At 41.3% G+C, this 24,124-nt stretch overlaps 1 protein-coding gene and 1 long non-coding RNA gene across 7 annotated transcripts in view; one reads left to right on the forward strand and one right to left on the reverse strand.

Moving 5' to 3' along the window:
• LOC133556373 (multiple C2 and transmembrane domain-containing protein 1-like) overlaps positions 1–24,124 on the forward strand; it is a 439,257-nt gene that overhangs the window by 84,924 nt on the left and 330,209 nt on the right. The window lies entirely within an intron of this gene.
• Positions 4,243–6,071, reverse strand: LOC133556374 (uncharacterized). The gene is made up of 4 exons (XR_009807506.1): positions 5,968–6,071; positions 4,714–4,788; positions 4,451–4,515; positions 4,243–4,310 (listed from the first exon to the last, which is right to left on the reverse strand). It is a non-coding gene; the product is annotated as an uncharacterized LOC133556374 (long non-coding RNA).

The raw sequence follows: 24,124 nt of genomic DNA on the forward strand, positions 1-24,124 counted from the left end.
CAATCATGGTTAAAAGTTTACATACTCTTGTAAAGAACTTAATGTCATGGCTGTTTTGAGTTTACAACAATTTCTACAACTCTTATTTTTTTGTGATAGAGTGATTGGATCACATACTTGTTTGTCACAAAAAACATTCATGAAGTTTGGTTCTTTTATGAATTTGTTATGGGTTTACTGAAAATGTGACCAAATCTGCTGAGTCAAAAGTATACTTACAGCATTGTTAATATTTGGTTACGTATCTCTTGGCAAGTTTCACTGCAATAAGGCGCATTAGGTAGCCATCCACAAGCTTCTGGCAAGCTTCTGATTGAGTTTTTGATCACTCCTCTTGACAAAATTGGTGCAGTTCAGCTAAATTTGTTGGTTTTCTGACGTGGACTTGTTTCTCCAGCATTGTCCACACGTTTAAGTCAGGACTTTGGGAAGGCCATTCTAAAACAGCTCAATTTTTGTTTCATCTGACCACGGAACTTTCCTCCAGAAGGTTTTATCTTTGTCCATGTGATCAGCAGCAAACTTTAGATGAGCCTTAAGGTGTCGCTTCTGAAGAAAGGGCTTCCTTCTTGCATGGTAGCCCCTCAGTCCATGGCGATGAAAAACACGCTGTCATGATCCATGTCTTGGATCATGGCATATTCTGGTTTTGGTTCTGTTTATCACATTCTGTCTAGTATTTGTCTTCCTCAGTTCTTTGTGGCACTTTCTGGTTTTGTTTCCGTTGTCATAGTTACCCATTTAGTGTCACCTGTCTCTGCTTTGATCACGCGCACTAGCCCTTAATTATTTATCTCCCTATATATGCCCGCCTCTGTTTGACACTCAGTCTTGGACTCTTGTTTGCTCCCACGCAACAGATGACGTCGCATTCCAGCATTGTGGTAACTATTAGCGCTCGATTAGCTTCCACGCTATTTTGTTTGTTCTTTTCCCTAGTTCTCACGCTAGCGCTTTCTGTTCTTTCTAGCTTCCACGCTAGTTCTGTTGTTTTGTTTTTTAGTGCCTTCATGCAAAGTGTTTTGTTTCCTAGTCTGTTTTATAGTGTTCTTTAGTGTGTAAATAAATCATTATCCTTACTTTCACGCTGTGTTCCATTTTTGCTGCACCCACGAGAGAACTCGTCACCACAATGCCACTGAGACGTCACACACGCTTGACTGTGGACACTGACACCTGTGTTCCAGCAGCATCCAATTCATTGCAGTCCTGCTTTTTGGTGGTTCTTGGTTTACTCTTGATCATCCTGATCAATTTTCTCTCAGTAGCAGGTGATAGCTTGCGTTTTTCTCTTTCTGATCATGGCAGTGACAAAACTGTGCCATGCACTTAATACTTACAAACAATTGTCTGCACAGTTGCTCTTGGGACCTTGAACTGCTTTGAAATGGCTCCAAGTTACTTTCCTGACTTGTAAAAGTCAATGATTCGTTTTTTCAGATCCGTGCGGAGTTCCTTTGACTTTCCCACTGTCACGTTTGTAACTGAGTCTATTAACTGCATCACATGAGCCCTATTTAAATGGGCTCAGAGAAGTCAACAGGTCTCGTCAATCATAATCACTCACATGAAGTTAAGAGGCCACGCCATGAAGCTAATTTGATTTGATTGTAAAATGTTCTACATCACCAACATTGATAATGTATGTTGCTGTATGTATACTTTTGACCCAGCAGATTTGGTCACATTTTCAGTAGACTCATAATAAATTCATAAAAGAACCAAACTTCATGAATGTTATTTTTTTGACAAAAAAGTATGTGCTCCAATCACTCTATCACAAAAAAATAAGAGTTGTAGAAATTATTGTAAACTCAAGACAGCCATGACATTATGTCCTTCACAAGTGTATGTAAACTTTTGAACCCCGACTGTAAGTGTCTTAAAAAAGAAGGTGGTCAGATCTCTGGATGAGGTGTCTCGCTGCAGTCAGACACATTTTAGAACTGTCTGCATTACTTTATTTACAATAAATTACTCGACTATCGACTATTGAAGTTTACTAATCGATTTTACAATCGTAAATGTCCAAATTGCAATGTATCTAAAACATATTATTTCCCCACCTCTAGGGGTAATCTTTACATGCATACTGTGAGCCAAATTGTTTCACTTTCATTAAAAGAAGCAAGGAGATGTACGAACATTACATGTTAAGATGACTAAGCAAATGCCGTACTGTACTACCACTAGTAATGTAGTACTCATATTTTCACACTTTGTATTCAACACTATAATTACTTCTTGGTGTTGGGTTGAAGATGCCCTTTTTTGTGCAATTTACCAAATGGAAGAAGTGAAATTGCTGTCTTCATCTTTCTTTTGTTGATCCCAATCATGAGGCAATTCACGTATTTTGCTTGGAGCACTCGCTCATTTTCATCAAATCTAGAGGCAGCTGAGCTCAATAGACTTAAGTCAGCCAGGTCGAATAAATGTGATTAATGTAACTATGCTGAGAGGCTGATTTGTATATTTCACTTCACTGATTGGGGGGGTCCGGTACAGGAAAACAATCTTAAATTAGGCTCCAAAACTTAGTTTTATATACTCTATACAGAAATTTTTATATAGTAATATTAGTAATATCACAGTTTGCTGGGAAACATAATCTGTAACTATTCAGCTAAATGATCCTGGGCTTGCATGAATACTGGACTTCGTGAATAACACACCAAAGAATGTCAGTATGAGAGACTACACGTCCTCACATATATCATATATTATATATTATATATTTTATATATAATATATTATATATATATTATATTATTTATGTGACAATTATTGGTACTTTAACTTTAACTGTAATTATTATCATTGTTTATTGTGAGCGAACGGTCGTCCTGAATTTCCCCCAGGGATCAAACATTCTATTCTATTCTCACACTTGTGCACCACAAGGGTGTGTTGTTACCCCAATCCTCCTCTCCCTCTTTGCACCCGACTGCTACCCCAGTTAACCCACAAGATATGTTTGTCTTCATCGACCACGACGGACAAACAAACATTAAAGCACAAAACTCAAAACCAGTGAAGGTGGCAGGTTGTGTAAATGGTAAATAAAAACAGAATACAATGATTTTCAAATCCTTTTCAACCTGTATTCAATTGAATAGACTGCAAAGACAAGATACTTAATGTTCGAACTGGAAAACTTATTTTTTGCAAATATTTTTGGAACATCCCACAGGTAAATAGGCGAATTGGCAACAGGTGGGTGCCATTAGTGGGTATAAAAGCAGCTTCATTCACTAAAAAGGATGGGGCGAGAGTCACCACTTTGTCAACCAATGCGTGAGCAAATTGTCAAACAGTTTAAGAACAACATTTTTCAATCAGCTGTTGAACAGAATTTAGGGAATTCACCACCCAGTGGGCACAGAGACATTTAATTAACGTTGAAACAACGTTACTTTCCCTTGTTGAAATAACGTTGGATTTGGGTTGAAAATGAAAGTTGGATCAACGTTTAAATACCGACGTTGAATCAACGTCAATGTTTCAACGTTGATTCAACTTTCAGTTTCTACCTAACAGAGACGTTTAATCAACGTTGAAACAACGTTACTTTCCCGTGTTGAAATAACGTTGGATTTGGGTTGAAAATGAAAGTTGGATCAACGTTCAAATACCGACGTTGAATCAACGTCAATGTTTTAACGTTGATTCAACTTTCAGTTTCTACCTAACAGACGTTTAATCAACGTTGAAACAATGTTACTTTCCCGTGTTGAAATAACGTTGGATTTGGGTTGAAAATGAAAGTCGGATCAAGGTTTAAATACCGACGTAGAATCTACGTCAATGTTTCAACGTTGATTCAACTTTCAGTTTCAACCTAAGATCAACCAACCAATTATCAACGTAATATCAACCAATATATAAATATAATTAAAGACAACAAAACATAGTGCATATATAGCTCCAGGCTGAATCCTGGTAATGCAAAATTAAAATTAAGCACGGAGAAAATAGAGAATGTCAATCGATATAATTATTTACTTAGCCTGTGATGCCCATTCTATTCCTCCTTTCCGTCCAGGAGCATATTTCAGTTAATTTTTTATGGCATCATGGACCATCGTTTCGGTCCCCTTCTGGGTATCCAAGACAATAGCTGTAAACAGGCAAAAAGAATACAAATTAATTAAGGGTGCATGTGATTTACCCCAATCAAGTTAATGTAATTATTAAACACACACACAAACTCACCTGTGACTACATCAAGCAGCTTCGTTTCGGCAAAGGCAGTTTTCCCCCCTCTCCCCTTCATGTTCAGATTGGACATTAATTAATTTGTCATGAGCCTGAAATTGAACACGCAAGTCATACATGCAGGCCAAAAAGTACGGAATTTTGCATTATAATTCCCGATCTAGCACTCATAGATTAGAATTTGGGTCTTACATCGTCTATTTTTATTATATGTAGAGAAAGAGGAAAATACCTGTCCATGATGGTGCTTAAACAGCTTTTTAAGTCATATCCACCAATCTTTGAGAGCCTGGCTGTCTGCAAATATACAAGAGAATGTGTTTAGCGTACACTGGGGGAAGGGGCTGGCAAACACATACATACATTCAAGTATAGGGCCTGTTTTATTTACACCTGTTTTATCTACACGATTTCATAACCTGAAATTTCTACCTAAATACAATAATATTTCCGATGTAAAAACAGCTACACAATTATAATGTTATAATTACTTACCAGCAAATCTTTCTTGCTTGGTTGAGTTTTTATCAACTCGTCAAGGTCGAGTAGTTCCTCCACTGTCTCCAATTTCTGAACATGGAAGAACAGTATTATCAAAAAATTATCCTTTTTGGTATTATATGTATCATAGCAAGCGTATTGTGTCGTTCCATATATGCATAAACTGAAATCATTGGTACATTGCCTTGCATTAACGTTCTGCTTCAATTACCGGTAGTGGTACATGTACATAGACTTAGGGGCGGACCAGATGAAACGTGGGGGAGGGTATGTTTTTTTTTGGAAAAAAAGAGATTGTTTAGCAAAAACTGAAAAATAAATAGTTTGTTCTCCTGACGTATATACAAAAAAAGTTTGCTCCTGTAAGCTCTGCAAAAAAAAAAAGTTGGTTGCCTTCTTGTGCCAAGAGAAAAAACTTTGTACCCCCCAAAAATTTCTGCGCTCCGTGCAGTCTTTTATTGTCAATCATAAAACATATGAAACTAAATCTGTCTGGATATTTCAGTGTCATATATTTTAGTATACATGTTGGGCAACAGGTCAACAGTGAAACCATTTGGAAGTTTCAATACTTGACAAAAGCTCTTGTAATAGCAGTACTGGCCTTATCAGTAAAACAAAAAAATAAGTGAAGATCATAGCATTTAATATTACATGGGTCCTTTTATGGGCGACCCCTGGACTTGCCTTTTGAGACAAAGCCATGCTAACAAGTCAAACTAATTAAAAAGTACCTGTACTTAAAATAAACTGGCAACATTTTAAATAAACATTAAAATGAGCCAGAAAAACCTAACTGCCATCCAGACGGGTGTATTGAAGATGAAAATCAAGAGGAAGTAAATTAATACAGTGACTGGCACGGCTGTAAAAGACAATGGTTACAGAACCAAAAAAAATTGTTTGTTTTGTGTTAGCATGGAAAAACAATTGTTTGCTTTTGGGCTGGTGGGGAAAAAAATTGTTAGGTAGGCATCCCGGCCCGGGGTTCCAGAAGCCACTAAACACGCCAGCGGGTCTACCTTGTTGATCCTGCCAGTAGCATATGCTTGTCTCAAAGATTAAGCCATGCAAGTGCAAGTGCAAACGAGTTGGGGAGAAAAAAAAGTTTGCTCAGGTCCAGTTTATACAATCAAAATAAACGTTGAGAATAGGCGTGAGATAAATTTCTCGTTTTTCTGCAACCCTCTTGTGAAAGGGCCAAAATTATATCGATATAAATAACCAGTATTATCTCAAGGTACAAACCTGAATCTTTGTGGACGTCGATGGTTTTCTTTGCAGTGAAATAGTTCGATTTCAAATTCAAATCTTCACTCTTCGTCTTGCTTGCTGGATTGGAAAGGAAGTACATCAGCACGCGTGCGCACAAGCTTGGCTTTTAGTTCACGCTGCCACCAAGCGGCGGTTTCGTTGAAAACTGTCACAAATGGCCGATGCGCGCAGAATGGTTGGCAAGTTGAATTGTACACGTTGAAACGACGTTGAAACGACGTTGAAAAGACGATGTCCCCCAATGATGAAAACAAACCAGATTTGCAACATATGGTGTGGTGGGGTCAGTTGGTTGTGATTTGGTCGGGATATGGTTGAGTTACGTCACGACGTAATTTCAACGTCACCTCGCCTTTAAACTAAGGACGGGTGCCCACTGGGCATCTACGGTCCGTTATATCATCAAAAGTTTCAGAGAATCGAGAGAAATCATTGCAAGGCCGAAAACCAACATTGAATTCCCTTGCCCGTGACCTTCGATCCTTCAGGCGGTACTGCATCAAAAAGCGACATGACTGTGTCAAAGATATCATCACATGGGCTCAGGAACACTTCAGAAAACCACTGTCAGTAACTACAGTTCGTCGCTACTTCTGTAAGTGCAAGTTAAAACTCTACTTTGCAAAGTGAAAGCCATTTATCAACAACACCCAGAATATTATGCCATGATCTTACCTGTATGGCCCACGTGGGAATAGGAACAGAGAATCTGGAGAAATCACTGCATGTAAGCGGCAATGCCTCTGACCTTGGATCTCTCAGGCGGTACTGCATCAAAATGAAACGTCAGTGTGTAAAGGATATCACCAAATGGGCTCAGGAACACTTTAGAAAACCACTGTCAATAACTACAGTTGGTCGCTACATCTGTAAGGGCAAGTTAAAACTCTACTATGCAAATCCAAAGCCATTCATCAACAACACACAGAAACGCTTTGCTGGGCCCGAGCTCATTTAAGATGGACTGATGCAAAGTGGAAAAGTGTTCTATGGTCTGACGAGTCCACATTTCAATTTATTTTTGGAAACTGTGGACGTGGTGTCCCCCGGAACAAAAAGGAAAAGAATCCTCCGGATTGTTCTAGGCGCAAAGTTTAAAAGCCAGCATCTGTGGTGGTATGGGGGTGTATTACTGCCCAAGGCATGGGTAACTTACACATCTGCGAAGGCACCATTAATGGTGAAAGGTACATACATGTTTTGGAGCAACATATGATACCATCCAAGCAACGTTATCATGTCCCTGCTTATTTCTGCAAGACAATGCCAAATGTTGCAACAGCGTGGCTTTATAGTAAAAGAGTGCGGGTACTAGACTGGCCTGCCTGTAGTGCAGAGCTGTCTCCCATTGAAAATGTGTGGCGCAATATGAAGCCTAAAATACCACAACGGAGACCCCGGACTGTTGAACAACTTTAGCTGTACATCAAGCAAGAATGGGAAAGAATTCCGCCTGAAAAGCTTCAACAATCGGTCTCCTCAGTTCCCAAAGTGTTGTTAAAAGGAAAGGCCATGTAACACAGTGGTAAAAATGCCCCTGTGCCAACTTTTTTGCAATGGGTTGCTGCCATTAAATTCTAAGGTAATGATTATTTGAAAAAAAAAATTAAGTTTCTCAGTTTGTCTTTGCAATCCATTCAATTGAATATAAGATGAAAAGGATTTGCAAACAATTGTATTCTGTTTTTATTTACCATTTACACGACGTGCCAACTTTACTGGTTTTGGGGTTTGTACTTCACTAAGTACAGCGTTTGTGTTCTGTGAGACTGATCGGTCCATTGCGGACATGGAAAGTTCTCTCACAAAATTGGACAAAGATGATCACTTTGGGCGGTAACTTTAGACTTGCGTGGTTAATGCGTACCCTGGCTCTCCGCAACCCTGTAACGTTGGAAGAAGCCAGTGCCATTTCTGATTCGACTTTTGCCTTCATGACTTGTTGAGTGCCAAGGACTCCCAGGTGTCAGTTTCAATATGGAATATTTCAGTGATACTTTCAGGCAGTCCTTAACGCTTCTCACTGCCATACCATAGAAAGTAAGCCTGGGACGATAACTCATTTAGCTCAACGATATATTAACCTGCAAATTATTTCCGATAAACTATATTATCGTCAACATTATTTTGAAACCAAATTAACCACTGAGCTAATAATAAATTAATACATAATAATGCTACTAAACCCTTTGAATTGCATTACACTTGCATTACTCATTTAATTTAATATTGTAATTGGAATGTACAATTTTAAACATCTAAGTTAAATAAAACAAACAATAAAATAGATAAAAGGTAAAATACACTCAGTCAGTTCTGTCTTGAATATACACAAACAAAACAATGAATAAAATGGCTAAATAAAGTTATAGTGACCAAAATGATCTTGTTTATTATCAGCGCAGTATTGTTAAATGTGCTCAAAGTACTTTAGCACACACTCAAATCTTTTATCCAAGTATTTTTTTTAAATAACTAAAATAAATAGTCGCACAATATACAGTAGTTTTTTGTCAGAAGAAACCTAAAATATTGTTCTGGCTTCACAAGACCAAAAATATTGTTTTATTCATGTTTAAATATGTTTATCTCCTTCCATTTTAATTAGTAAAACTTTTAGAATGGTTTTTTTTTTTAATAAATGCAAATTAGGTGCTCACTTTTTGTCTCTTTGGCAAGTTAATTTACTGTTGAACACACTTCCCATCTGTTTCAACTTGACATTGTAGCGCAGCGGTCCCCAAACTTTATGACTCGGGGACCGAATTGGGTTAAAAAATGTTGGCATATATATATATATATATATATATATATATATATATATATATATATATATATATATATATATATATATATATATATATATATATATATATATATATATATATATATATATATATGGGGCTTCACGGCGGCAGAGGGGTTAGTGCGTCTGCCTCACAATACGAATGTCCTGAAGTCCTGGGTTCAATTCCAGGCTCGGGATCTTTCTGTGTGGAGTTTGCATGTTCTCCCCGTGACTGCGTGGGTTCCCTCCGGGTACTCCGGCTTCCTCCCACTTCCAAAGACTTGCACCTGGAGATAGGTAGATTGGCAACACTAAATTGGCCCTAGTGTGTGAATGTTGTCTGTCTATCTGTGTTGGCCCTGCGATGAGGTGGCGACTTGTTAAGGGTGTACGCCACCTCCCGCCTGATTGTAGCTGAGATAGGCGCCAGCGCTCCCCGCGATCCCTGAAAGGGAATAAGCAGTAGAAAATAGATGGATAGATATATATACTGTATATATATATATATATATCCATCCATCCATCCATTTTCTACCGCTTATTCCCTTTTTGGGGTCGCGGGGGGCGCTGGCGCCTATCTCAGCAACAATCGGGCGGAAGGCGGGGTACACCCTGGACAAGTCGCCACCTCATTGCAGGGCCAACACAGATAGACAGACAACATTCACACTCAAATTCACACAGTAGGGCCAATTTAGTGTTGCCAATCAACCTATCCCCAGGTGCATGTCTTTGGAAGTGGGAGGAAGCCGGAGTACCCGGAGGGAACCCACGCATTCACCGAGAGTAACAAGCGGTAGAAAATTGAATAGTTTAATAATTAAAAAAAATATCCATATCTTTTTTTTTCACTTCGGACTTCCCACGGGCCGGATTTTGGACACTGGCGATCACTTTGTTCAAAGACCGCAGTCTTTGTGTTCTATATGAATACTGTATCTAAGTTGTTTGAACAGTAATGTGTTTATACATGTTTAGATTGGGATAGGAAATTTGTTAATGGAGAAAAATGTTAATGTCTCTTTTTTTCATGTTAGCATTTAAGCTAGCTAGCAAGCAAAACGCTAGTCGGTTCATAATAAATAACTGTCTGGAGCAGTTAACATTACTGCCGTTTATACGCATGTAGTGCAAATGCATTGAGCCGCTGAAACCGATGCAAACTGACCGTTTTTGCAGCCTGTAACAATGCACGAGGTTGACAAAGTTATTGAGTTGATTTTCATTTATTGTTCGATTAATTGACTTATTGAATATATATGTCAACATTGAAGAATCCTTTTTGGGAGGTGTGTGTAAGGCATTCTGACAAGCTAACTAGCCCACCTGACCTGGGATTGTTTGAGCAGAGTCTGAGTCAGTATCAGAGATTTTGTCACGCCATGGGATTTTCGGCAACTTTTGGAGAAAACTTAGATGGAAGTATTGGAGCTCTCTGGAATGACGTTGGTGGACTGTCCATGTCTCACATATAGAGCAGTGCAAGTTCCTTAGCGACCTTCAGTTTCAGGGACAGCCGAATGGCTCATCTTTCCCAGACTGCATCACAAAGTCGTCTGAAGGTTGTGGTGGCCTTGGCAATGCGTGAGGTGACGGAAAATGTTTGCAGACCGGAAAGTGTGCCGCCAAGGTTACTAAACAATGTTAGTCAGGGTTTCCTGACTAACATTGATTGGAGGGGCCACATAGGTTTTCTGCAGTTTGCTGCCGACACCACCATTGTCATACCGATAACCATGTCCGGGACTAACCTGGGCTTAAATACATCGGAAAACCAATAAGTTAGAACTGGCCATTAATTTGAGAGATTCCATTGAGCATTGTGCTATAGTTTGTGGTGTGTTGATCAGTTCGGTCTTTGCTGTCTGTTGCTCCCAAAAAAGTCTTAACACTCTTAAGTAGTGTACTTATTACACGCCAGCTGTTGTACTGTAACGTGCATCTTTGTTTTAGTTTTCATCATTGAATTTAAAGGTTTTGAAATCACCATGTAAAATCCATCCATCCATCCATCCATCCATCCATCCATCCATCCATCCATCCATCCATCCATATTCTATCGCTTATTCCCTTTTGTAGTTGCGGGGGGCGCTGGCGCATATCTCAGCTACAATCGGGCGGAAGGCGCTGTACACCCTGGACAAGTCGCTATCTCATCGCAGGGCCAACACAGATAGACAGACAACATTCACACTCACATTCACACACTAGGGCCAATTTAGTGTTGCCAATCAACCTATCCTCAGGTGCATGTCTTTGGAAGTGGGAGGAAGCCGGAGTACCCGGAGGGAACCCAAGCATTCACGGGGAGAACATGCAAACTCCACACAGAAAGATCCTGAGCCTGGGATTGAACCTAGGACTGCAGGACCTTCGTATTGTGAGGCAGACGCACTAACCCCTCTGCCACCGTGAAGCCCACAGCGTAAAATCATTGGTAGTAATCAGTACAGTATTAGCATCAAGCTCGCACATTTTTAAATTATTCCCCCCTCAGAAGAATAAAATATTTTGTGCCCACCACTCTACACCGTGACTATAAATAGTATAATTGGTCTAAAAGAATTGTTATAAGTATACCTCCGCATAACTTTGTAAGCTTAAGAAAATTAAAGGAAACAACACATTGGCCTTTCCTCGCCTCCCACCGAAGCTGAGAGCTAAATACGCTTTGCCATATTCTCGTGTGAAAATACAAAAAAAGCTCACACGTGCCCCCCCAAGCATCGACTCCCCCACTCCAATTTTTGAGAAGGACTGCTTTGAACTGACACTATAAACATCCAGTGTAACACATTTGAAACAATAATGTTCAAGTTTGTGAATTTTAACTTAAGAGAAACAGTGTCCTCTGTAGTGGGCATCCTATATCATTTTGGAAAATGCTGATTCTCTGAAAATTAGGCTGACAATTTCATGTTTAATAATGTCAACACCTCACAAATTGATGTTTGGCTTCCTTGGCATCAAATATATTTTCCGGGTGATGTTTTACCAAGTAACTTCTCGTATTATGTGCAGTGTCACCAAACTTTTTTGTCCGCCTTGCTGCTGCCTTGCGCATTTTCTACTTAAAACATGGATAAAAAATCCACTTCAACCATTCAATGTTTTTGAAAAAAAAAAGTGGATTAAAACGTCACAACTTCTGACGGGCTTTACGTGACGTCGAGGAAACATTCCAAAGAAGGCAGTGACTTTGCCTTGCAGTATGCAGACCAATCCCAGCAGGCACAAGACATTGATACAACATTGATCATACTTGCACATTCTTTAAAACTGACTTTAAAACAATGTTGCAAAATAGTTGTATCTTTTAAATTTGGACAGCGTGGGTGTCTAATGTTGGATCCACGTTGTTGGTTGGGAAATGATGAAATTTCAATGGTCAACTCAACGTCAAAACTTGACATTGATTAAACGTTGTCAAAAAGCATGTTGTTTCAACGTTCTTTTTGTGTTGTAGAATATTGGTTGGGAAAAGGACCAAATTTCAATGGTTAACTCAATGTCAGAACCCGTGGCGTGGCGCGGTTGGGAGAGAGGCCGTGCCAGCAATCTGAGGGTTACTGGTTCGATCCCCAGCTTCCACCAACCAAGACACTTCACCTTTGCTCCTGATGGGTCGTGGTTAGGGCCTTGCATGGCAGCTCCCGCCATCAGTGTGTGAATGTGTGTGTGAATTGGTGAGTGAGGAAATAGTGTCAAAGCCCTTTGAGTACCTTGAAGGTAGAAAAGCGCTATACATGTATAAGCCATTTGCTTTGGGGCGGTACAGCGGCCGTGCCAGCAACTTGAGGGTTGCAGGTTCGATCCCCGCTTCTGCCATCCTAGTCACTGCCGTTGTGTCCTTGGGCAAGACACTTTACCTACCTGCTCCCAGTCCCACCCACACTGGTTTACATGTAACTTAGATATTGGGTTTCACTATGTAAAATGCTTTGAGTCACGAGAGAAAAGCGCTATATAAATATAATTCACAATTCACACAACCCAACATTGATTAAACTTTGTCAAAAAGTATGTTGTTCCAACGTTATGTTTGAGTTGCTCAACGTCAGGATCAAATTTAACAAGTTCTCAACATTGTTTCAATGTCTTGTGCCTGCTGGGAAATGGCTCCCTTTGCCAGGATTTGTTTGTCTGTCAGTTGGCAAAATAACTCAAAACGTTATGGATGGATTTGAATGAAATATCAGGAAATATCTGAAAAAAACAATCCTTTCTCTTTCCTTCACGACCTCCCACACACCGACTTCACACACGCTTTTGGAATTTTTAGAGATAGCCAGTCTGGAAGTGAACTCGTTCAAAAGTGGCAGCAAAAAAATACCCTGAGCAAGTTTTTATTTCATGCCGTCACACATCACGGTATTATTGTAGGGTTGTCTCGATACCAATATTTTGGTACTGGTACCAAAATGTATTTTGATACTTTTTGATACTATTCTAAATAAAGGTGATCACAAAAAATGACATTATTGGCTTTATTTTAACGAACAATCTTAGGGTACATTAAACATATGTTTCTGATTGCAATATTGTCCTTAAATAAAATAGTGAACATACAAGACAACTTGTCTTTCATTAGTAAGTAAACAAAGGCTCCTAATTTAAGTCTGCTGACGTTTGCAGTAACATATTGTCATTCATCATACTATTTTTTTCTCAACATTATGAGGGACAAACTGTAAAAACTGATTATTAATCTACTTGTTCATTTACTGTGAGTATCTGATTATTTTCTGTTTTAGCATCTATCTACACTTCTGTTAAAATGTAATAATCACTTATTCTTCTGTTGTTTGATACTTTACATTAGTTTTGGATGATACCACACATTTAGGAATCGATCCGATACCCAGTAGTTACAGGGTCATACAGCACATTTTTGAGGTCCTCATCTTTCCAGGGGCCTACTTACTGAGATTATAAACAAAATGTGAATTTTAAAAAAAGGAAAAAAGATTTTGTGATGATAAAAACATATTAATGTAATCATAGTGGTATCGACTAGATACACTCTTGTACCTGGTATCATTACAGTAAATGTCAGGTGTAGATCCACCCATGGCATTTGTTTTCTTTCAGGGGTGCGAGCTTGTTGTTTGCGGTGACGCCGGTGAGCTATTGTGATCCTACAGTGTGTAGTGAATCATGTTTAGCTATTCTTTGTCTTGCAGTGATTATGGTAATTGCAAAAAACTTACTTTATTTGTCGCCATGGAGGCCAGGAATAGTGATTTAAAAATAGCTTAAACACTGTCGACTGCGGATGGATGTTAGCTGCTAGCCAGCTAGTCATGTCTTAAAGCACCTCTTCCCGAGGGCGTTTTAGTCTAAAAACTTTTATCTTTAGTTTTTAGACCAAAATGTGGCCATTCTCCCTTTTCAGTCCTCATACTGTGTCTGCTTGTAAGTACTTGTGTGTGTGCACTGGGAAATGATGAAATATGCTCCTGTGCTCGTAAATCCAGAAATGTCATGACGTGCCGTCATGCCCGTTAAAAAAATAAATAAATGGGGAACCGGTACTTTTCAAACGGAATATAGTACCGTTTTTGATTAATTAGTACTGTGATACTATACCAGTACCGGTATACCGTACGATCCTATATTATTGTGATGATTTTGATTGCAAAATACCGTTGCAGCCCTAGTAAGGACTCCTTACTGCTCACACGACACATCCTCTTGTTCATTCCCCTTCCTGCTGGAAAAAGACACTGGACACTAAAAGCTAAAACAAACAGACTGAACCACAGCGTCTTCTTCCAAGCAGAGAAATGCATCACCTCATTACCCAAGGGCCTTATCATCCATTCATTAGACTATTTCACGCACTGCCTGGCCAAAATGGTCACACACACTTTAATATTCCAATATATTGCCTTTGGCATTCTCTGTTATGTTTCCACAAGCTTTTTTTATTTATTTGTGTCCACAGATGCATTAGTTTCCAAGATCTTGTATTGATCATTGGGAAGCTCTTACCTGTTTGCTTATTTGAACTCAGGGGGTGTCCTTTTTAGGCCAGGCAGTGTACCGTACGTCAGGACTCTTTTAAGAGGGATGATTTCATGCTGTGAAAGGATGACAATCATTCATCAATATGGACTTTATGCTATGGGAGCTGCAGTATACAATTCATGGGTGGAATATAGCCAAGGTAATATTTGGGGAACTGCACTTTTTTAATTTTTTTTATTTTGTCTATCGTTCACAATCATTATGAAGGACATGAAAGACATTGAGGTATTGTGTGGCAGAACGATCACTGTGAAACAAACTACTACCAGTCCAAATTAGTCGGAACCACCTCAATGCTAACAAGGGAAAATTACATTTCAACGACGTTGACTTTGACTTTAGGATTGTTTGTTTGCATCGAAACAGTTTTCTTTCTTCACTACCATAGGGCGAAACCATCCTTACCCAGGTACACCCTCCTGGTTTTTGGAGTATAAATATCTGACCAATGTAAGTCTATGACTAAATCTGACCAATCTAAGTCTATGACTAAATCTGACCAATCTAAGTCTAAGATTAGATTTGACCAATCTATGTCTAAGTCTAAACGTGACCAATCTAAGTCTATGACTAGATCTGAACAATCTAAGTCTAAGTCTAGACGTGACCAATCAAAGTCTAGATGTGACCGGTCTTAGACTAGATGTGACCAATTAATTAATAAGTACAGACCTAACTGCTTTGCATCTCTGCCTGTCGCACCTCCTCCAGTGCACTTCGAGGTCAGCTGCAGGGTTGTCAGCTAATACCACCGTTCACTGATGTTTCGCCCCCAAGCCAGGACACCTCGCGGTGGGGGGGGGCAGTGACTAAGCGGGAACGTCTCCCCGCGCCACTCCCTGCAACTGACCTCAAGGGGGTGTTGAGCCCCAAGTGTTGTCCCTCCTTCTTAGCCACATCCAGAAACTTGCCTTCTCTGCCTCCTCTGCCAACTCCTTGATGGCCCTCCTCAGGCTGGAACCGATCATTCCCTCCGCACACAGGAGCCGGGTTGCAGAACCTCCTACGAAGCCCCTGCATCCGATCTCCATAGGGTGAATGGACGCAGACCAGCCTCCCCCCTTAAAGTCCCCTGCCAGGTCGCTGTATTTTGACCGTTTGAACTCATGCGCTCCTGGTATTCCCTCCTCCCATGGCACGATTAGTTCAATGATGAGGACTTTTTTTGCAGCTGTGGACCACATCATAACGTCTGGTCTTAGCGTTGTCTGTATTCCCTCAGTTGGGAACACTAGCTGCTTGTCCAGGTCAACGCGCATTTTCCAGCCCTTACCAGGGGTAAGCAGAAGTGATGATCTTCCCGCCACTGTCTTCTGTCCTACCTCTCCTGGTTTGATGAAAGTGATGTTTGGCCGATGGGGATCCGTGGAGTTGTTTGCCCCGACTCAGCATCTCTCCAACAGCTCTGCCAACTTCTTCAGCACCGATTGTGTTGCCACCGGAAGCGCCCCTGCGTCAGCGCGACGTTGCAACCTGACAGGATGTGTTTGGGTCCTGCATTGCCTTTGCTGCACAGATAGCACTTGCCCTCGCTTCCGAACCACTGGGCAAGGTTTCAAAGGCATGGCAGGGGATACGCTGCCCTCACGAGGAAGCTGAGCCGTGGTTGAGGAGTTCACCATATGTCCGCCCAGGTTATGACTCTTTGGATGGTATCCTCCCAGTGAGTCCTTGCCCCCTGTTTTCCCTGGGATACGGCCTCGATCCGATACTGGTCTCACGACACTTATGAGACCTCTTCCACCACCATGGCCTTCCTCTGCTGTCTCGTGGCTTTGGACCAGAACTGGACTGGTTGCCCCCAGCCCACTCCTGCCCAGCTGTCTTGGAATCTTCCCAGAATCTCCTTGTATTTCAGCCTCAAGACAGCTTGGTCCACCTCAACCTGGGCTCTCCACTTTCGTCCAGTGCGGACAGTCACCGCTGCACTCTTCACAGCTTCGTCTCTTGATTCCCTCAACTCCAGTAGAAGGCGAGTCTTCTCCTGCCTGTAACCCAGTTTGATGGACTTCAGAAGAAGTTGCAGAATGTTCTTGCCCAAAAGACCTGTGTCAGAGAAACAGCGGGGGAGGCCCAGCCACTTCCTGATATAACCGTTGGCGAGGCTGTCCATCTTGCTGGCCTGAGAAGATGGAATTTCGGCTACTTTCAGCGGCCACATCACGCGGTGGAAAAGTGTGAAATGGTAACACCAAATGTGTGAAGTGGTAACACCAAACCTTCAGCTTCCCAGGAAGTTGGCTGCCGTTGATCCTTCCGAACCCCTCTTTTATCTAATCTAAGTCGAAGACTAGATGTGACCAATCTAAGTCCAAGACTAGATGTGACCGGTCTAAGACTAGATGTGACCAGTCTAAGACTAGATGTGACTGGTCTAGGACTACATCATGTGACCAATCTAAGTCTAAGATTAGATGTGATCATTCTAAGTCTAAGACTTGACGTGACCAATCTAAGACTATATGTGACCAATCTAAGTCTAAGACTAGATGTGACCATTCTAAGTCCAAGACCAAATGTGATCAATCTAAGAATAGATGTGACCAATCTAAGTCTAAGATTAGATGTGACCAATCTAAGTCCAAGACTAGATGTAACCAATCTAAATCTAAGACTAGATGTGACCAATCATGCTGTGAAAGGATGACAACCATTCATCAATATGGACTTTATGCCATGGGAGATGCAGTATACTGTACAAATCATGGGTGGAATATAGCCAAGGTAATATTTGTCACATGACACCCTATAAGCGAGTGTGTGTCATTTTAGTGAAGGATTATGTTTTTTGCACATACTCAGTGTTTGGGGTCGTTAACATGCTGAACCAGCAAATGAGCGCCTGTGTTGACGTGCTCCTGACAGTTGTGTTGCGTTTCAGAAATCAAGCTGTCATCGAGTCACTTCTTGGGCTGACAGCTTGGCTTGACTGCAGCCCTCTATGCTCCTGATCTTCTAGTTTCCTCTGCACAACCGTCAGTGTTAATACACACACTGTGCATTGCAGGCTGCCCTAGTGTTTATTCTCAGACATGTCACTTCAGTGTTATTAAGATCTCTATGAAGTGCCAAATGTAAAAGTTCCGTCACACTTTTCTAGCAGATGTATGTCTTAGAATTATAAATGATAAATGATAAAAGGGTTGTACTTGTATAGAATTAACTGACTTTTCAAAGATTTAACTCACTTTTCTCGGATTTAACTCACTTTTCTCAGGTTTAGCTAATTTGCATCACAATTGGTTTTAAAATAAATGTTTACTCTGAATAGTATATTAAAATATTAAATCTAAATCTAAATCTTAAATATACATTTATGTTGAACATGAATGTTACATCTAAACTTAAATCTTAGTTTATATTTAACATATAGGTTTAGGTTTAACATATTATATTTAAAGTAGGTTCATATTGTAAAAGATTTAAAACTGTTTTTTTATATTTAACAAATAAATGTATATTTAAGATTTATGTTTAGATTTAACAAATATATTTTTATACTAACATATACATTGATATTTAAGACTTAGGTTTGGATTTAACACATATTTATATTTAACATATATATTTATATTTAAGATTTAGATTTAGATATACCACAGATTTTTTGTATACCAGATACAAATTTATATTTAGGATATAGGTTAAAATGTAACATTTAGATTTATATTTAACATAAATTTGAGGAATGACAAAACTTGTCCTGACGGCTACATCTCTGGAGTTGTAAAATTTGGCAAAAAGTCCTTGTTGGGTTTGCAATTTTACAATCAACGCTTCAGCCTCCCTTGTGTGCTCTTCATCAGACAGATTTCGGTATTTTTCCTTGTGCTTTGTCGTGTAGTGGCGATTCAAATTATATTATTTAAACACAAATTAAGCACACGGCTTTACCTTTAATTTCTGTAAAGAAATATTTGGCAGTCCATGTCTTGTTGAAAACACGGCATTCGTCATCAACTTTTCTTTTTTTAGCGTGAGCTGACATCACGGGGGTAACCTGGCATCACTTGTTGCTGTGCACCTTCACTCACAGGTTACACACAGACATACGTCCATATATAACACTTTTCAAAATAAAAGCAGCACAGTTGTATTGCACGCACGACGTGGATGTTTTTAAAATGTATTTTGTAATTTATGGTTGGCGTCACGCGGGCCAGACAGGGACGTACAAAGGGCCGCAAAATGCCCAGGTCTGGGCTAGAGTATATAAATGAGTTTTAAGATGGGACTTAAATGCTTCTACTGAGGTAGCATCTCTAACTGTTACCAGGAAGGCATTCCAAAGTACTGGAGCCCAAATAGAAAATGCTCTATAGCCCGCAGACTTTTTTTGGGCTTTGGGAATCACTAATACGTTGGAGTTCTTTGAACACAGATTTCTTGCCGGGACATATAGTACAATACAATCCGCAAGATAGGATGGAGCTAAACCGTGTAGTATTTTATACGTAAGTTTTAAAATCTTATATTTACATCTGAAGTGCACACAAAGCCAGTGCAGGTGAGCCAGTATAGGCGTAATATGATCAAACTTTCGTGTTTTTGTCAAAAGTCTAGCAGCCGCATTTTGTACTAGTCAAAGGGCAGTGGTCGGCAACCTTTACCACTCAAAGAGCCATTTTGACCCGTTTCCCAAAATAAAGAAAACAATGGGAGCCGCAAAACTCTTTTGAAATTTAAAAAGAAATAACACTGCATACAGAGTTCTTTTTACTTGGTGCTATGTATAAACTAGTGGTTTATACATAGCTTAATGTGAAAATTTATGATAGTGGAGCCCGCAAGTTTTATATGACTGCTGCTAGACAGCATCACACTTAAAACCCTTCCGAAAATTCAGAATATTCCGAGAGACTACTGAATATCAGATCAACTATTCTCACAAATGTTGTCAGGATTTCCCTCAACCAACAATGATAGGAGCGTCCTATAGAGCGCTGCCCTTGGCGCCCTCTTCAACACGTTCAATCAGCTTGCCAGCCCAGTCACGTGTCACATGAGGCTTCTGCAGACACACTCAGATGATTGCAAGGCATACTTGTTTAACAGCCATACAGGTTACACTGAGGGTGCCTGTTTAAACAACTTTAAGACTTACTAATATGCGCCATACTGAACCCACACCAAACAAGAATGATGAACACATTTCGGGAACAAATACCCAGATATTTAAGACTTAAGTTTATACACCAGGAGGGGTGTATAATGTAGCCCGGAAGAGTAGGGATGCATGGGATGCTGGGTATTTGTTCTTTTGTTTTTTGTTTTGTTACAGTAGCGATGTTCTCCCGAAATGTTTTGTCATTCTTGTTTGGTGTGGGTTCACAGTGTGGCACATATTAGTAACAGTGTTAAAGTTATTTATATTACAACACTCAGTGTAACCTCTATGGCTGTTGACTAAGTATGCGTTGCAGTAGCTTTCGTGTGTCAACAGAGGCTGAATATTAAATGTGATCAGTCGTCATGCATATCGCGAGGTGTAAAAGCGGGGTTAAAGGAATTGCAATCACTGCACACCCTCAATATTGAAGTCCAGGTGAAAATTCAGGTGAAAATTGGAGAATGTTATCCCCGGGAGATTTCTGAGGGAAAGACATTAAAATCCGGAAACCTCCCGGAATAAACGTTGGGATCGGCAATTTAGAAGCTGAGCCACATCATGGGGGACTTCAACGCGCACGTTGGCAAAGACAGTGAAACCTGGAGAGGTGTGATTGGGAAAAATGGCCGCCCGGAGCTGAACCCGAGTGGTGTTTTGTTATTGGACTTTTGTGCTCGTCACAGTTTGTCCATAACAAACACCATGTTCAAACATAAGGGTGTCCATATGTGCACTTGGCACCAGGACACCCTAGGCCGCAGTTCCATGATCGACTTTGTAGTTGTGTCATCGGATTTGCGGCCTTATGTTTTGGACACTCAGGGCAAGAGAGGGGCGGAGCTTTCTACCGATCACCACCTGGTGGTGAGTTGGCTGCGATGGTGGGGGAGGATGCCGGACAGACCTGGCAGGCTCAAACGCATTGTGAGGGTCTGCTGGGAACGTCTGGCAGAGTGTCCTGTCAGAGAAAGCTTCAATTCCCACCTCCGGAAGAACTTTGAACATGTCACGAGGGAGGTGCTGGACATTGAGTCCGAGTGGACCATGTTCCGCACCTCTATTGTCGAGGCGGCTGATCAGAGCTGTGGCCGCAAGGTAGATGGTGCTTGTCGGGGTGGAAATCCTAAAACCCCTTGGTGGACACCAGCGGTGATGGATGCCGTCAATCTGAAGAAGGAGTCCTATCGGGTCCTTTTGGCTCATAGGACTCCGGAGGCAGTGGACAGGTACCGACAGGCCAAGCAGTGTGCAGTTTCAGCGGTCGCGAAGGCAAAAATTCGGACATGGGAGGAGTTCGGGGAAGCCATGGAAAACGACTTCCGGACGGCTTCGAAGCGATTCTGGACCACCGTCCGCCGCCTCAGGAAGGGGAAGCAGTGCACCATCAACACCGTGTATGGTGCGGATGGTGTTCTGCTGACCTCAACTGCGGATGTTGTGGATCGGTGGAAGGAATACTTCGAAGACCTCCTCAATCCCACCAACACGTCTTCCTATGAGGAAGCAGTGCCTGGGGAATCTGTGGTGGACTCTCCTATTTCTGGGGCTGAGGTCGCTGAGGTAGTTAAAAAGCTCCTCGGTGGCAAGGCCCCAGGGGTGGATGAGGCCCGCCCGGAGTTCCTTAAGGCTCTGGATGCTGTGGGGCTGTCTTGGTTGACAAGACTCTGCAGCATCGCGTGGGCATCGGGGGCGGTACCTCTGGATTGGCAGACCGTGGTGGTGGTTCCTCTCTTTAAGAAGGGGGATCAAAGGGTGTGTTCCAACTATCGTGGGATCACACTCCTCAGCCTTCCCGGTAAGGTTTATTCAGGTGTACTGGAGAGGAGGCTACGCCGGATAGTCGAACCTCGGATTCAGGAGGAACAGTGTGGTCTTCATCCTGGTCGTGAACTGTGGAACAGCTCTATACTCTCGGCAGGGTTCTTGAGGGTGCATGGGAGTTTGCCCAACCAGTCTACATGTGCTTTGTGGACTTGGAGAAGGCATTCGACCGTGTCCCTCGGGAAGTCCTGTGGGGAGTGCTCAGAGAGTATGAGGTATCGGACTGTCTTATTGTGGCGGTCCGCTCCCTGTACGATCAGTGCCAGATCTTGGTCCGCATTGCCGGCAGTAAGTCGAACACATTTCCAGTGAGGGTTGGACTCCGCCAAGGCTGTCCTTTGTCACCGATTCTGTTCATAACTTTTATGGACAGAATTTCTAGGCGCAGTCAAGGCATTGAGGGGTTCCGGTTTGGTGACCGCAGGATTAGGTCTCTGCTTTTTGCAGATGATATGGTCCTGATGGCTTCATCTGACCGGGATCTTCAGCTCTCACTGGATCGGTTCGCAGCCGAGTGTGAAGCGACCGGAATGAGAATCCGCACCTCCAAGTCCGAGTCCATGGTTCTCGCCCGGAAAAGGGTGGAATGCCATCTCCGGGTTGGGGAGGAGACCCTGCCCCAAGTGGAGGAGTTCAAGTACCTAGGAGTATTGTTCACGAGTGGGGGAAGAGTGGATCGTGAGATCGACAGGCGGATCGGTGCGGCGTCTTCAGTAATGCGAACGTTGTATCGATCCGTTGTGGTGAAGAAGGAGCTGAGTCGGAAGGCAAAGCTCTCAATTTACCGGTCGATCTACGTTCCCATTCTCACCTATGGTCATGAGCTTCTGGTCATGACCGAAAGGATAAGATCACGGGTACAAGCGGCCGAAATGAGTGTCCTCCGCCGTTTGGCGGGGCTCTCCCTTAGAGATAGGTTGAGAAGCTCTGCCATCCGGGAGGAACTCAAAGTAAAGCCGCTGCTCCTCCACATCGAGAGGAGTCAGATGAGGTGGTTCGGGCATCTGGTCAGGATGCCACCCGAACGCCTCCCTAGGGAGATGTTTAGGGCACGTCCAACCGGTAGGAGGCCACGGGGAAGACCCAGGACACGTTGGGAAGACTATGTCTCCCGGCTGGCCTGGGAACGCCTTGGGATCCCCCGGGAAGAGCTAGACAAAGTGGCTGGGGAGAGGGAAGTCTGGGTTTCCCTGCTTAGGCTGTTGCCCCCGCGACCCGACCTCGGATAAGCGGAAGAAGATGGATGGATGGATGGATGGCCACATCAAAGTGGTCAAAGAGCCACATGCGGCTCCGGAGCCGCGGGTTGCCGACCCCTGACATAGGGAGACCCGAAAATAATACGTTACAGCAGTGGTTCTCAAATGTGGGTACACATACCCCTGGGGGTACTTGAAGGTATGCCAAGGGGTATGTGAGATTTAAAAAAATATATATTCTAAAAATAGCAACAATTCAAAAATCCTTTATAAATATATTTATTTAATAATACTTCAACAAAATATGAATATAGGTTTAAATCAGGGGTTCCAAACTCATTTTAGCTCAGCGGCCGCATGGAAGAAAATACATGTGGGCCAGACGGTTAAAATCGTGGCATAATAACTTAAAAATACAACTACAACAACTTCAGATTGTTTTTGTTTTTTTGCCAAAATAGAACAAGCACATTCTGAAAATGTACATATCACAAATAATTGTTTTGTCAAAACACTTCAAGTTAGTGAAAAATTCTGAGGAAAAAAATGTGCAGTTTCAAAAACACAATGAAGAACACAATGAACTTAGACTTTACCTCAGTATATAAGTTCATAAACTATGAAAATAAAATGCAACAATGCAATATTCAGTGTTGACTGATAGATTTTTTGTGGACATGTTCCACAAATATTGATGTTAAAGATGTATTTTTTTGTGAAGAAATGTTTAGAATTAAGTTGATGAATCCAGATGGATCTCAATTACAATCCCCAAAGAGGGCACTTTAAGTTGATGATTACGTCTATGTGTAGAAATCTTTATTTATAATTGAATCACTTGTTTGTTTTTCAACAAGTTTTTAGTTATTTTTATATATTTTTTTCCAAATAGTTCAAGGAAGACCACCACAAATGAGCAAAATGTTGCACTGTTATACTATTTAATAAATCAGAAACTGATGACATAGTGCTGTATTTTACTTCTTTATATCTTTTTTTTCAACCAATAATGCTTTGCTCTGATTAGGGGGTACTTGAATTAAAAAAATATTCACAGGGGGTACATCACTGAAAAAAGGTTGAGAACCACTGCGTTACAGTAATCGAGACAAGACATAACAAATGCATGAATAATGATCTCAGTGTTGCTAGTGGACAAAATGAACGAATATTAGCGATATT

This window comes from Nerophis ophidion, linkage group LG07 (genome assembly GCF_033978795.1).
Source record: "Nerophis ophidion isolate RoL-2023_Sa linkage group LG07, RoL_Noph_v1.0, whole genome shotgun sequence".
NCBI classification, from domain to species: domain Eukaryota; kingdom Metazoa; phylum Chordata; class Actinopteri; order Syngnathiformes; family Syngnathidae; genus Nerophis; species Nerophis ophidion.